The sequence below is a fragment of the Onychomys torridus genome, chromosome 1 (genome assembly GCF_903995425.1).
Source record: "Onychomys torridus chromosome 1, mOncTor1.1, whole genome shotgun sequence".
Taxonomy (NCBI): domain Eukaryota; kingdom Metazoa; phylum Chordata; class Mammalia; order Rodentia; family Cricetidae; genus Onychomys; species Onychomys torridus.
The window spans coordinates 119,806,926-119,821,759 of NC_050443.1; positions in this window are offsets into that span (position 1 = coordinate 119,806,926).

The window sequence follows — 14,834 nt, forward strand, 5'->3', positions numbered from 1 at the left end:
CTAAGCTTTTCTTTAGTTCCTTTCCACAAGTTAGCTGGGTGGGATCTTCCCCTGAGGTCACCACTCCCTTTATTTCATTTCTTAATCTGTTTCTTTCCTTGAACACAGGACTTAGCTCCATTCCACTTTCTGGTGCTTTTCTTCTCCTCAAAATTGACATTTTGTAATTTATCTTGCTCAGCTTGCTCCTTTTCATTATAAATGTTCATTAGAGTTCACCAGAGTCTATACTAGGCTGTTTTCAGATTTCTTCTGCCAACACAATTAATTCAAAATTCTTCAGTGTAGCCTCAGGCAGACTCGTCAGACAAGGGCAAAACGCAGCCACTTTCTTCACCAAAATATCACAAGACCAGTCTCTAGGCCACATATTAACATTCTTCTCTGAATCTCTTGGTCCCCACAATTCATCAGATCAGCATCATTGTTTTCCATGCTCCTACTACTATGGCCCATTAAACAGTGTTTAAAGCACTCCACTGCTTTCCTAACCCAAACTCCCTAAGTCCAAATTCCTCCAAACAAAAACATGGTCAGGCTTATCACAACAATACCCTAGTCCCTGCTACCAACTTCTGTCTTAGTTAGGGTTTCTATTGCTGCGAAAAGACACCATGACATGGCAACTCTTATAAATGAAAACATTTGATTGGGGTGACTTGATTACAGTTTCAGAGGTTCCATCCATTATCATCATGATGGAGAGCATGACAGCATGCAGGCAGATCTGCTGGAGCTGAGAGTGCTACATCTTGTAGAAAACAGGAAGTTAACTGAAACACTAGGTGATATCCTGAGTATAGGAAAACTCAAAGCCCACCCCCACAGTGACATACTTCCTCCAACAAGGCCATACCCATTCTAACAAACCCACACCTCCTAACAATGCCCTGTGAGATTATGGGGGCCAATTACATTCAAACTACCATAGGCAGGTAGCATCCTTAATACCTGAGTTACCTCTTCTAGATTCATGTCTTACACACACACACACACACACACACACACACACACACACACACACCACCACCACCAACAACAACAACAACAACAACCACTACTACTAAAAATATCTAGATTCTTTTTATAAGAGAAAACATGAAATATTTGTTTTTCTCAGCTTGACATGTTTCATTTAGTGCTATAGTTCCATCCACTTTTCTGTGTGTATTTTCTCTAGCCATTTATGGCATCTAGGGTGGTCCCATTTCCTAGCTAGTGTGGCATCAAAAGTGGATGTGCAAGTATCTCAGGAATGTGGACCTAGTCCATTGGGTATATGGCACTGAGTGATGTAGCTGGGTTATATGATACTTCTGTTTTTATTTGCTTGAAAAACACTCATGCATTAGGGAAATGTTAATTAAAACCACTTTGAAATTCCATCTCACCCCAGTCTGAATCAAGAAAACAAATAGCAAGAGATGCTAATGAGAATGTGGGGAAAGGGAACACTTATTCTCTGCTGGCAGGAATGTAGACTGGGGCGGCCACTATGGAAACTGATGCGTTGACAACTGTATGTATTTATAAGAAAACAGACTCCCTTGTAGCTGGGCCCCTTGCTTGTTCTGATGGGTGCTCAGACACAGATATGGACACATGGTTAGATTCTGCTGTTGGCTTCTTCACGCTGGGGAAATGCCTCCTTATTGTTGTTCTCCTACAACCATGGCTGTGTGTTGTGTTTTCAAAAGGTTTGCAGTGGTATTTGAATCAATATTTATTCCCCACTCCCCACTTGTGAGACAAGATGTTGCTCTGTAGTCCATGCTGGCCTTGGACTCACTATGCAATTCAGAGTAATCCTCCTGCCTCAGCCTTCCAAGTGCTGAGATTACAGGCTTCTGCCACCATAACTACTACACATACGTAGAACCAACAGATGTAATGAAACTATAAACAGTACAGGAGGATCCCCACAAACCTGGTATGCTAATTTCTGTTGATGTGACCAATACCCCGACTGAAGGCAACTTTGGGGGAGAAAGGTTTTATTTGGCTTACAATTCTGGGTTATCTATTTAAAACATTTTTTTTTTCTTAGTACATGTGTACGCATGTTTAAAAATGTGTAGGTGTGTGCACATATTGTGTGGAAGTGCACACATGAATTAGAGGTTATTATCTAGTGTCTTTTTTGGTTGCTAGCCACCTTTATTGGACTAGGGTCTCTCATTTGAACACAGAGCTACTGTTTTGGCTAGTTTAACTCACCAAACTGTTCTTGGGATCCCTTGTCTCTGCCTCCTGTATGTTGGGATTATAAGCAGGCTACTATGCCTCCTTGGCATTATCCTCCTTGGATGCTGGGGATTCCAACTCAGGTTCTCAGATTTACACGGTAAGTGATTTACCCACTGAGTCATCTCCCCAGACCTCGTTTATTTTTATATATTAGATTATTTTCATATTTTGGCTAGTATATACACCATGGTGGGTGTCATCCTTTCATGTGCCCTTAGTATGCACTTTAGACTATTTCTTTTTAAATTATGATACAATTAAAATGATAAATAAACAAGGGGAACAAAATAGCAAGTATCTAGCTGCCAGATGCAGCAATTGCAATACTGTCCTGTTTGGTTGTTATTTCAGATTAGAAAAGCAATAGGAAGGATCCCCACCACCCCAGGCTATGGTATCCAGAGACAAGTGCTATCTAGGTTTCCTGGGTAGCTTTAACTGTCAACTTGATACAGTCTAGAGCCATCTAAGAAGAATACCTCAACTGAAGAATTGCCTAGATCAGATTGGTCTGTGGGCACGTGGGATTATCTTGATTGTTGATTGATGAAGGAGTGCCCACCATGATGTAGGTAACACCATCCCTGGGCATATGGTTCTGAACTGTATAAGAAAGCTAAGAAAGCCAAGTGGTGGTGGCACACGCCTTTAATCCCAGTGCTCAGGAGGCAGAGGCAGGTGGATCTCTGTGGGTTAGAGGCCAGCCTGGTCTACAGAGCAAGTTCCGGGACAGACCAGGCTACACAAAGAAATCCCATCTCAAAAACAAAAACAAACAAACAAACAAACAAAAACCCTCCACTGCTGGAGGGAGTGCAAATTTGTACAGTCACTCTGGAAATCAGTATGGCAGTTTCTAAGAAAACTAGAAATCAACCTACCTCAAGACCCAGCAATACTTAGGCATATACCCAAAAGATGCTCAATCATACCACACAGATACTTGCTCAACTATGTTCATATCAGCATTATTCATAATAGTCAGAACCTGGAAACAACCTACATGCCCCTCATCAACAGAAGGATGGATAAAAAAAAAAACGTGGTATATTTACACAACGGAGTATTACTCAGCTATAAAAAACAATGACATCATGGAATTTGTAGACAAGTGGATGGAACTAGAAAAAAAAAATCATCCTGAGTGAGGTAACTGAGACCCAGAAAGACAAACACAGTATGCACTCACTCATAAATGGATATTAGATGCAAAGCAAAGGATAACCAGGCTACAACCCACAACCCCAGAGAAACTAGGTAAAAAGGAGGACCCTAAGAGGGTCACACATGGATTGCCCCAGGAATGGAAAATAATTACTACGATCTCCTGGGTAAACTGGGGGGAGGGGATAGAGGGGAGGGAACGGGGGATTGGAACATGAGGGATCTAGATGGCTGAGTTGGGGAAGGGACAGAGAAGAAGAGCAATGAAAGAGACATCTTGATAGAGGGGACCACTGTGGGGTTAGGAAAAAACCTGGTGCTAGGGAAATTCCCAGGAATTCTCAAAGATAACCCCAGCTAAGACTCCTAGCAATAGTGGAGAGGGTGCCTGAACTGGCCTTCCCCTGTAATCAGATTGGTGACTACCCATAATTGTCATCATAGAACCTTCATCCAGTAACTCACTGATGGAAGCAGATGCAGAGATCTGGGCCGAGTTCCTGGAGTACAGTTGAAGAGAGGGAGGAGGGATTATATGAGCAAGGGGTGTCAGGATCATGAAGGGAAAACCCATAGAGACAGATGACCCTAGTTAGTGGGAACTGACAGACTTTGGACTGACAGCTCGGGAACCTGCATGGGACCGAACTAGGCCTTCTGAATGTGGGTGACAGTTGTGTGGCTTGATCTGTTTGTGGAGCCCAAGGCAGTGGGACCAGAACTTATCCCAAGTGCGTGCATGAACTGGCTTTTTGGAGCCCATTCCCTATGGTGGAATACCTTGCTCAACCTTGATGCAGGGGGAGGGGCTTGGTCCTGCCTGGTCTGGGTATGCCAGACTTTGTTGATTCCCCAAGGGAGGGAGGCTTTACCAGCTCTGAGGAGTGGATGGGATATGAGGTGTGTGGCGGGGAAGGGAGGTGGGAGAGCAGGGGGAGAAGGGGAGTGAGGGGGAACTGTGGTTGGTATGTAAAATAAAAAATTTTAAAGAAAAAAAGAAACAGAAAGAAAGTAAGGAAGTAGGAGCCCGCCTCCCAGCCCCCAGCCAGCTATTCCTCTATGCTTCCGGCCATGATTCTTGGGCTGTAGAGTGAGCTTCTTGATAAGCTGAGTACAGAATACCAGGCAGAGGTATCTTCAAGTTCCTGCCTTCATTTTTCTCAATGATGAACTATGACTCGGAATTGTAGGTTGAATAAACAACCCCTTACCCCCAGAGTTGCTTCCTGTCGGGTTATCTGTTACGGCAACAGAAAAGAAACCCCAGGTTAGGATTCCAGGTTTGGGGGTGTCCCCTGTACTGTGTTTGCAGTTTCACTACATTCGTAGGTCCCCATGTAGGTAGTTTTATTTTGTTGTGTGCTTTGGAGTGTTTAACATTTATTAAAATTAGGGCCTGGAAAGATGGCTCAGTACTTAGGACCACTGGCCACTCCTCCAGAGGACCTAGTTTCAGTTCCTAGCAGCCACATGGCAGCTTACAAATGTCCAATACTCCAGTTCCTCAGAGATCCAGTGCCTTTTTCTGGCTCCTAAGCCCCAGGCACACACACAATGCACATACGGGTAATATATATATATATATTTATTAATATTTATAATTTATTATATATATCTTTTAAAAGGTCTTAAATTACACTTCCATTTATTTTATGTGAACGTTTGTAGAGGGGAGGACGTGGGTGTGCCTTGGCCTGTGTCTGGAGGTCAGAAGTCACAGCAAAGGAGACAGTTCTCTCCGTCCACCACCAGAGCTTGAACTCTGGATGCCGAACTTGGCAGCAGCTGCTTTTGCTTGCTGAGCCATGTCACCAGCCCAATATTCCTCCAATTCTTTGTTATTTTTCATTTGGCAGTATTCTGGCCTCACACATGCGAAGTAAGCACTCCACCACTGAGTCACGTCCCTAGTCAGGAGTGTTCACAAATAAGGATGTTGTCACTATTCTTAGGTCCCTTGCTTTTTCTTCTGGTCTGTGAATCACTATTAATGTGAGTCTGGCTCCTTCCTCGATGTAGGCTTCCCTTTGGAAAGGCATCATGGGTGGACCTGGATGACCCTATGATTAATGACACAAACAAGTCACCAAGGGCACACTCTGCTGCTTGATTCTATTCACATGGTCACTGATAAGTACTTAGCTTTCATGGCTAAGAATGGTAGACACTCTTCTGTTCCCTGGCTACCCGTTTTATATTGCCTAAGCCCTACAACCCAAGATCTATATTTTAGCAAGTCTAGGACATGTTCAATATTTTATTTTCACTTTTGAATAATTCTCTTTAATTTTTAACATTATTATATAGTTAAGTTGACTGTTAGGATTTAAAAATCATAAAATATGTATATATAAAACTAATCTATCTATCTATCTATCTATCTATCTATCTATCTATCTATCTATCTATCTATCTGTGTCTATGTGTCTATGTGTGTTTGTGTGCACTTACAGGTGGGGGTTAGAGGACAACTTTCAGGACTGGTTCTCTCCTTCCACCATGTGGATCTTAGGGATTAAACTCAGACCTCAGGCTTGGCAGCAGATGTCTTTATCCACTGAGCTATCTTACTGGCCCAATTCTACCTCCAACCCTTTATTGTCATTAAAATTACTTCCCATTGGTAGTACTGAGGATGGAACCCATGGTTTCACATGTACTAGTTAAACACTGTACTGCCCAGATATATCCTCGGTCAGGAGTGGGTCCTAGGGATGTGGCTTTACCTGCTGAGCTACCTTGCAATCCTAAAAGTTGCTATCTTAAGCTTGTCCAAGTACATTTAACTCAGCAGCAGGAAGTACACCCAATGTTGATCCCCACCATCCACCTCCAAACCTTTCTCATGTTTCCAAACTGAAGCTCTGTCCCCACTAAATGCTGACTTGTAAAACTAATCTTAAAAAGTCTTATTAAATAAAAACCTGGAGCCAGATATCGGGGTCAAAACCTGAGAGATCAGAGGAATAGGAAAAGCCACAGCTAACCTCACCTCACTTACTCTGCAGCTTCCAAAGACAAGCTACTTCCTATATACCCATGCCTATATGTCTTTCTGTTGTGCCAACTCATTTCCTCTCTGTCCAGTTACATCACTTCCTTTTCCAGCCCAGCTCTGTCACTTTCTGTCTGTATAGACCTCCAGACCTTTATGGTTAACTCATGTTAGAATAAAGGTGTGTACCACCATGCCGGGCTCGGTTCACAGTGTGGCCTTGAACTCACAGAGATACTGACGATCCCTGCCTCCCAAGTGATAGGATTAAAGGCATGTGCTACCATTGCTTGATTTCTATGTTTATTATAGTGGCTGGCTTTTTCCTCTGATTCTCAGATAAATTTAATTGGGGGACACAGATAAAATTTTACCACATTGATTCCTCTCTCCTCCCCAGCCCTTGGCTCCCCAATTCTGCTTTCTATCTCTGTGGGGTTGTTGAGTATAGGGGCCTCCCACAAGTACAGTTGCAAAGCATTTGTCCATTTGTGTCCAACTTGTTTCACTCAGCATAGTGTCCTCAAGGTCCATCCGTGTTTTTTTTTTTTTTGTTGTTGTTGTTGTTTATTTGTTTTTTGAGGCAGGGTTTCCCTGTTTAACATCCTTGGCTGTCCTGGAACTCACTTTGTAGACCAGGCTGGCCTCAAACTCACAGAGATCCACCTGCCTCTGCCTCCCAAGTGCTGGGATTAAAGGCGTGCACCACCACCGCCCGGCCACATAATACTTTTTAAAGTGCTATATTAATAGTGAAAAGCAGGACAAAGAGATTTATTCCATGTTGTTACATTGAGAAAATGGATAAAGAAATTCAATGACTACTGTTAGGGTTGGCATTCAAAACCGAGAGCTACACTCCGATATCGGGTCACAAATGAAGCTTTATTTTAACATGAGCTCGTGGGGCACCAGCGCGAGGAGTAGCTGGTGACCCCGAGTTTGAGGCTCACAGGCCTTTTATGAGGCAGTTCTACCAGGGCAGGGGAGTGGGGTCACCCCGAGTGCAGACACCTGGACGCCAGATGTCTCCGCGGTCTTTCTCAGAGTCTGGGTAGGTAAACGAATTCCAAGCTTATCTAGCAAGGAGTTATTTGGCAAGCATTCTTTTCAAGCAATTTATCTTGCAAACACAACCGCAGGGGTCATCCTGCAAGCATCCTGTTAGCAGAGCATGATGGGCTAACTTTTCTGGTATGGGGCATGGGGGCAGAGTGCAGTATTTTCCACTGAATCTGCAATTAGCAGAGCTAGTGGGGGGGGGCTTTGTTTCCCTTACAATGGCCCTTTCACTACTACGTGCATTTTTGGAATCCTAGAATGAGGGGTGAGGTTAAGTAGAGGGCCAGAGTTGTGTGTAACAGAGAGAGTGCTAAGGTTCACTGTGACATTTTAAAAAAATAACATTTATTTTTATTTTATGTGCATTGACGTTCTGCCTGTACGCATGTCTGTGTGAGGGTGTCAGATCTTGTAGTTACAGACAGTTGTTACCTGCCATGTGGGTACTGGGAACTGAACTCAGGACCTCTGGAAGAACAGTCAATGCTCTTAACTGCTGAGCCATTTCTCTAGTCCCATCACTGTGACATTTTCCGTATACATGTGTCACTATACTTTGTTTTTAGTCCCTCCAATGTTTTCCCCTGTCTCCTTCATCCCCTCTAACTGGTCATTTCTTCCTCTTAAGTAGGGCCTCCTGCCTTTTGTTTTTGTTTTTTGTTGTTGTTGTTGTTGTTTTGTTTTGTTTTTGATAGAGTTTCTCTGTGTAGCTTTGGAGTCTTTCCTGGAACTCACTCTGTAGTCCAGGCTGGCCTGGAACTCAGAAATCCACCTGCCTCTGCCTCCTGAATGCTGGAATTAAAGGCATGCACCACCACTGCCTGCTCCTGCTTTCTTGTGATGTGTTGTCCATTGCCCTTTTTTATTCTCCTGCCCTCCCATAGTCTCTGTGCTGGTTAGTTTTGTCAACATCACACAGACTAGAGTCTCTTGAAGAGGAACCTCAGTGGAAGATCTGCCTCTCTTATATTGGTCTATGGGAATGCCTGTGTGATATTGCCTTGATTACTAATTGATGTGGGAGAGCTCAGGTCTTTATGGGTGGTGCCACCCTTGGGAAGGTGGTCTTAGGCTATAAAAGCAAGCAAGCTGAGTGAGCCATGAAGAGCAAGCCAGTAAACAGAGTTCTTCCTTAGGCTAGCTTCGGTTCCTGCCTCAAGGTTCCTGCACTGATGTGATTGATATATTGTGCAACCCAATCAACTTATCTAGGGGTCAGAGACAGAACGGCCACTATATTAGATATAGACATTAGGCAGTGGAAGCACATGCCTTTAGTCCTAGCATTCTGGAGGCCTGGATCTCTGTGAGTTCAAGGCCACACTGGAAACAGCCAGGCATGGTGACTCATGCCTTTAATCCAAGTACTTGTGATCTCATGTCTTTCTTGAGAAAGACACATGCCTTTAATCCCAGGAAGTGATAGCAGGAAGCATAAAGGTACATAAGGCAAGAGGACCAGGAACTAGAGGCTCTTTAAGCTTTTAGGCTTTTAGCAGCAGTTCACCTGAGATCCATTCCGATCAGGACTCAGAGGCTTCCAGTTTGAGGAAACAAGATCAGCTGAGAAGTTGGTAAGGTGAGATTAGCTGTGGCTGGTTCTGTTTCTCTGATCTTTCAGTGTTCACCCGAATACCTGGCTCCGGGTTTGTTTTTATTAATAAGACCTTTTAAGATTCGTGCTACACACTGAGTTCTTGCCTTGCCTTTCTTTCATGAAGGACTGTAAGCTGTAAGCCACATTGAATAAATAAATCTTTGTCCTGCTTTTCACCATTAATCTGGTTCTTTAAGAAAAAACAAAAACAAAAACAAAACAAACTGTCTCGTACCAAGTTGGCTTTTGTCAATGTTTTATCACACCAACAAAAATGTGAACTACAGTAGTTCCCTTGCTACTTTTCTTTTGGAATTTTGTAGAGACTTTGGATTTTAAAGAGACTAAATTTTAAGTGTATGAGTGTTTAAAGACTGAGGGACTTTTAATATTTGGAATGTTTATATTGTAATGTTGATATTAATGTGTAATCTTGGGGGAGAGGCAAGAAAGAAAGGGTTATGGCTTAATAGTGATATGTTTGTGTGTGAAATTGACAAAGGGTCAGTTGTGCTGACAGTTTTATGTCAACTTGACACAAGCTAGAGTCACCTGAGAGGAAGAAGCCTTAATTGAGAAAATGCCTCCATAAGATTGAGCTTAGGTAAGCCTGTAGGGAATTTTTTAAACTAGTGATTGAAGGAGGAGGCCTCAGTCCATTGAGGGTGGGGACACCCAGGGCTGATGGTCTTGAGTTCTATAAGAAAGCAGGCTGGGCAAGCCATGGAGCAAGCCAGTAAGCAGCACCCCTCCGTGGCCTCTGCATCAGCTCCGGCCTCCAGTTTCCTGCTCTGTTTGAGTTCCTGTCTGGACTTCCTTTAGTGATGAACATTGATGATGACGCAGAAGACATATAAACTCTTTCCTCCCCAAGTTGCTTTGGTCATGGTGTTTCATCACAGCAGTAGTGACCCTAACTAGGACACAATATAATTACATCATTCCCCTTTTCCTCTCTTCAAACCCTCCCCCCCTTTTTTTATGGCCTCTTTTTTTTCAAAAAAAATTATATATATACATATATATTTAACAGTATGGTTACATAAAATGTTTTCAACACCCTTATTGTTATTTTACTCTCCTTCCTTCTTCTGTATTCATCTTCCTTACCCCCTTAATTAGAGCCCCCCATTTTCCCCATTTCTCTCTCCAGCTCATTTGGTCCCTTCTCTAGTGCTCCCTGGAGAAGGGTGTGCAGGATCTGGCTGGGTGGAGAGGTTGGATGTAGCTCAGTATTTTTATTTTGTATTTTGAAACTATTGTGAGTGGAATTTTGCCTAATTCTTTCTCAGCCTGTGTACAATTGGTATGTAGAAAGTTACAGATTTTTGTATTTTGCAACTTTGCTGAAATTGTTTATCAGAGTTAAAGTCTTCTGGTTGAGTGATTAAATATAGGATCACATTGTCTACAAATAGGGATGATTTGACTGACTTCTTTATCTTGTCTTATTGCTCTAGGCAAGACTTTGAACACTCTATTAAATAAGGTGGAAAGCAGGTATCCTCACCTCATTACTAATTTTAGAGGAAATGCTTTTGTTCCCCCTCACCCTTGTCTTAAATAATCTTGGCTACAGCTTTGTCACATGTATTTATTGTGTGTAGGGTCTTTGTTTGTAGCCGAATTTCTAAGTGGTCTTATTAAATAAAAAACACGGAGCCAAATACAGGAGTGAGAGCCTTAGAGATCAGGGAAATAGGAATAGCCACCAGCCACCTCACCTCATCAGCTCTGCAGCCACACATTCCTGTTTACCCAGGCTTTTATTGCCTTGCTGTTCTGCCCTCTCATTGGCTCTTAGCCCAGCTACCTCACTTCCTTGTCACTGCCTGTCTATACAGACCTCCAGGTCTCTATGGTTGGTACTGGGATTAAAGGTGTGAGTCACCACGATTGGCTCTGTTCTGTAGTGTGGCCTTGGACACAGAGACCCTGCCTGCCAAGTGATCAGGATTAAGGGTGTGCACTACCACTGCATGACTTTTGTGTTTACTTAAAAGGCTTGCTATTTCCTCTGATCTCCAGGAAAACTTGATTTATTAACATACAAATAATTACGTCATTATTAGTTTCTTTGGGATTTTTATCATGAAGAGATACTGGACTCAGTGAAGGTGAACTCAAAATCATTTTTGTGTCCACTGGCATGATCATATTATTTGTGTCTTTCTTTCTAGCATGTGTTATCTTGTATTTGTTGACTTGTTTGTGTTTAACCAACCTTGAAGTCCTGTATGAATCCAAATTGGTGCCATGGTGTATGGTTTTCTTAAGGTATTATCTTTTTGTTTTGTTTTTCCAGACAGGGTTTCTCTGTGTAGCCCTGGCTGTCCTGAAACTCATTCTGTAGTCCAGGCTGGCTTCCAACTTACAGAGATCTGCCTCCTGCTTTCTAAATGCTGGGATTAAGGGTATGGGCCATCACTGCCAGGCTAAGGTATGTTGCTTAAATACTCTTTATTTTTAGACAATTCATATGAATTTTTTTCCTTAAAGAACTAATGCCTCCATTCCAAATAAATCCTAGTCAAAACTAAAGAGCTCAAGATTACATCAGTTCTGTTTGTCTTAAGTTTTGACATTATGAGGATGACAAATAGTAGACCTGAAGTAATTGCCTGATTTGTTAACATTTTCCGATGTCAACTAAAGAAAACCATATCTGGAGTCACACCAGGCTCAGTCATTTGCACTTATTTTATTTTATTTTTGAGACAGGGTTTCTCTGTGTAGTCCTGACTATCCTGGAACTCAATCTGTAGACAGACCAGGGTGGCATTGAACTCAGAGATCCACCTACTTCTGTCTCCTGAGTGCTAGAATTAAAGCTGTGCACTACCACATCTGGTTTACGTTTTTTCTTCAATTAAAACAAAACAAAACAAAAAACTGGTATGCTTTTGATTATAACACGCAGAAGTCAGAGACAAGCAGATCTCTATGAATTTGAGGCTAGTCTGGTCTACATAGCAAGTTCCAGGCCAGCCAGGACTACATAATGAGACCCTGTCTCACAAAACAAACAAACAAACAAACAAACAAACAAAAACAAAAAAAAAGCCCTGGGGAAGAGCAGATTTCCGGAGCCAACCTCCAGAAAAGCTGATCTCACTGGCCCTGGGTATTGTGGATTGAGAGAATCTTGGACAGGTGGGCTGTTAGTGAATGGAAATAGACACGGTAAAGAAACCAAATTAGCTGCTCTGTGGGTGAAAAGAGAAAGGTTTGTTCCCAACTGTTAAGTTTGTCTCCCAGGAAAGCAAGAAGAAGCCACAGGGGAAAGATTTCCAGGGTTAAGGGGTTTATGAGCTGGGGTGGGGCTTGTGAGCAGGGATTGAGGGGCTAGCATTGCCCTTGACAAGTTAATGGGCACCACAGTCTTGTGTTAATATGTCATATGTTAATGGAAGAGCCTCTTGCCAGAGATAAGAAGAAATGAGTCCCTTTTTAGCAAGCAGGAACTTTCTGTAAGCCCCTGAGGGAATGGTAGCTTTTGTCTAAAAGCCTGACCTTGGGAAAAGGATTTTCTTGGGGGACCAGATCATAAAATTATTTCATTGCTACTTCATAACTTTAATTTTGCTACTGTTATGAATTGTAAGATAAATAGCTGATATGCAGGATATCGGATATGTCGAACCCCCAAAGGGGTTGCAGCCTATAGGTTGAAAACCACTGCCTTAGAGGATATGCCCTGCTGGACCTGGTGTAAGGACCGAACTGCCTGGCAAAGACCCTCTGGACCATGAATGTGAACACATTATAGGAATCTGTTCTCCATGGAGGCAGTTGAGATTTGTCACTACAGAGAGCCATGAGATAGAGCTGAGAGTGAAATCTGATCAGTCCCAGGAAGCAGACCCTCTTCTCACCCCAAACTCCTCTCAGCTCTTTGTCTTCTGCTCCCCCTCTTACAAGTGGATTCCTTGTCCACCTTTCCCACTAATCTTTCTGACCTTCCCTCTCCCACACCCCAAGTAACTAAAGACCCTGTGTACATCATTCCCAGAATCTGCAGAATGAAGCAGAACTTCCAGGACAGGGAGTGTGTTACTTTCCTGTTGCTGTGACCAAATACGGATACAAAGCAACTTAAGAGAGGAAGAGCTTATTTGAACTTATGTTGGAGAATATTATTTTAAGGTTTATTATTATTTATTAAACTTTTGTTTATGTTGCATTTGTTTAACTCTGTGAAGCTGTGTTACTGTGCCTGTCTGAAACACCTGCTGGTCTAATAAAGTGTTCTGGTGGAAGCTCCACTTCCCCCATCGCTCTCTCCCCAAACCCTGCCCTGTCTCAAGCCTGCCAAACACTCCTCCTCCCCCAGAGATGCTCAAGACTACTCCCACAGGGTATTTAAACTGCACCCCAGAAAACAGACACATGTTTTTTTGGTCTTTCTTCCCTGTTTCCTCCTGAGGGACCAGAGAATTACCTGGGAGCGCTTTACCCATTAAACCAGGGCTTTTACTAATTTGGTTTGATTTGGATTGCTGCATAGGTGGAGAGGCTTATCAGGGTGCACAAACTTTTCAAAGAGCTGAACAACCAATGGCAAGGCAAGAGAAAGGACAGGCAGGGCTAGCAGGCAGAGAGAGAATATAGAGAGGGAAAAATCTGGGAGGAGAGAAGAAGTAGCTGGAGAAGGAGGAGAACATGGGCCAGCCACCAGCTACACAGCAAGCCATGGAGGAGAGTGAAAGTAAGGTTTCAGAAGTCAGAAAAGGGAAAGCCCCGAAGGCAAAAGGCAGGTGGGGATAATTTAAAGTTAAGGAAAGCTGATAAGAAACAAGTCAAGCTAAGTCCAGACATTCATAAGTAATAATAAGTCTCCATGTGTGATTTATTTGGGAGCTGGATGGTGGCCTCTGTTGGTTAAGTGGCTGCGCTCGCTCGTGGCTGGCCGCCGCCTGTGGTGACCATGCAGACGTAAGAGAGCGCTGGTTGGCGGGGAAGAGTCACAAGCCGAGCCATGGTTACCTTTCTAGAGCTTTATTGGGAGAGAAAGGGAGGGAGGGAGGGAGGGAGGAAGAGAGAGAGAGAGAGAGAGAGAGAGAGAGAGAGAGAGAGAGAGAGAAAGAAAGAAAGAAAGAAAGAAAGAAAGAAAGAAAGAAAGAAAGAAAGAAAGAAAGAAAGAAAGAAAGGCGCAGAAGGGAGAAAGTGTGGAAAGAGAGGGAGTGCAGAGAAGAGAGAATGAACAGAGGGCATGCCCACTTTTTAGGCTGGGATGCCATCACAGGCTGGTGATGTAATTAAGGACCTAATCCTTACTGCCCCCCCACCCCCAAGAGCAAAAAATAACCAACAACAAACTTATAGTCTGTGGGCAGGGGTGATGTGAAACCACACTGTGTCTTGTCAGGAAGGAGAAAGCAGACAGAAGGTAGAGTCCGGCTGTAATATCTCAAGGCCCTCCTCCAGAGACTCATTTCCTCCAAGTAGGAGCCATGTCTAACCTTCTAGAACAGTGCCACTAACTAGGGACCCAGTGTTCAAACACCTGAGCCCAAGGAGATATTAGACATTCAAGTCACTGCAGGGAGAGGAGGAACAGCATGAGTCCACCAAGCCAGGGCTTCCCCTGGTTAATTAGGCATACCCAGGTCTGAATGGTTTGTTTCTGAAAGCTGTGTGTTGAGACATTGCTCCAGGGTGATGGAATCAGAAGGCAATACCATTGTGTGGCCATTAGATCCTGAGGTTGGAGCCTTCTTGTTGGGGCTTACATGAGATACCCCATGGGACTGAGGACATGGCTCAGTC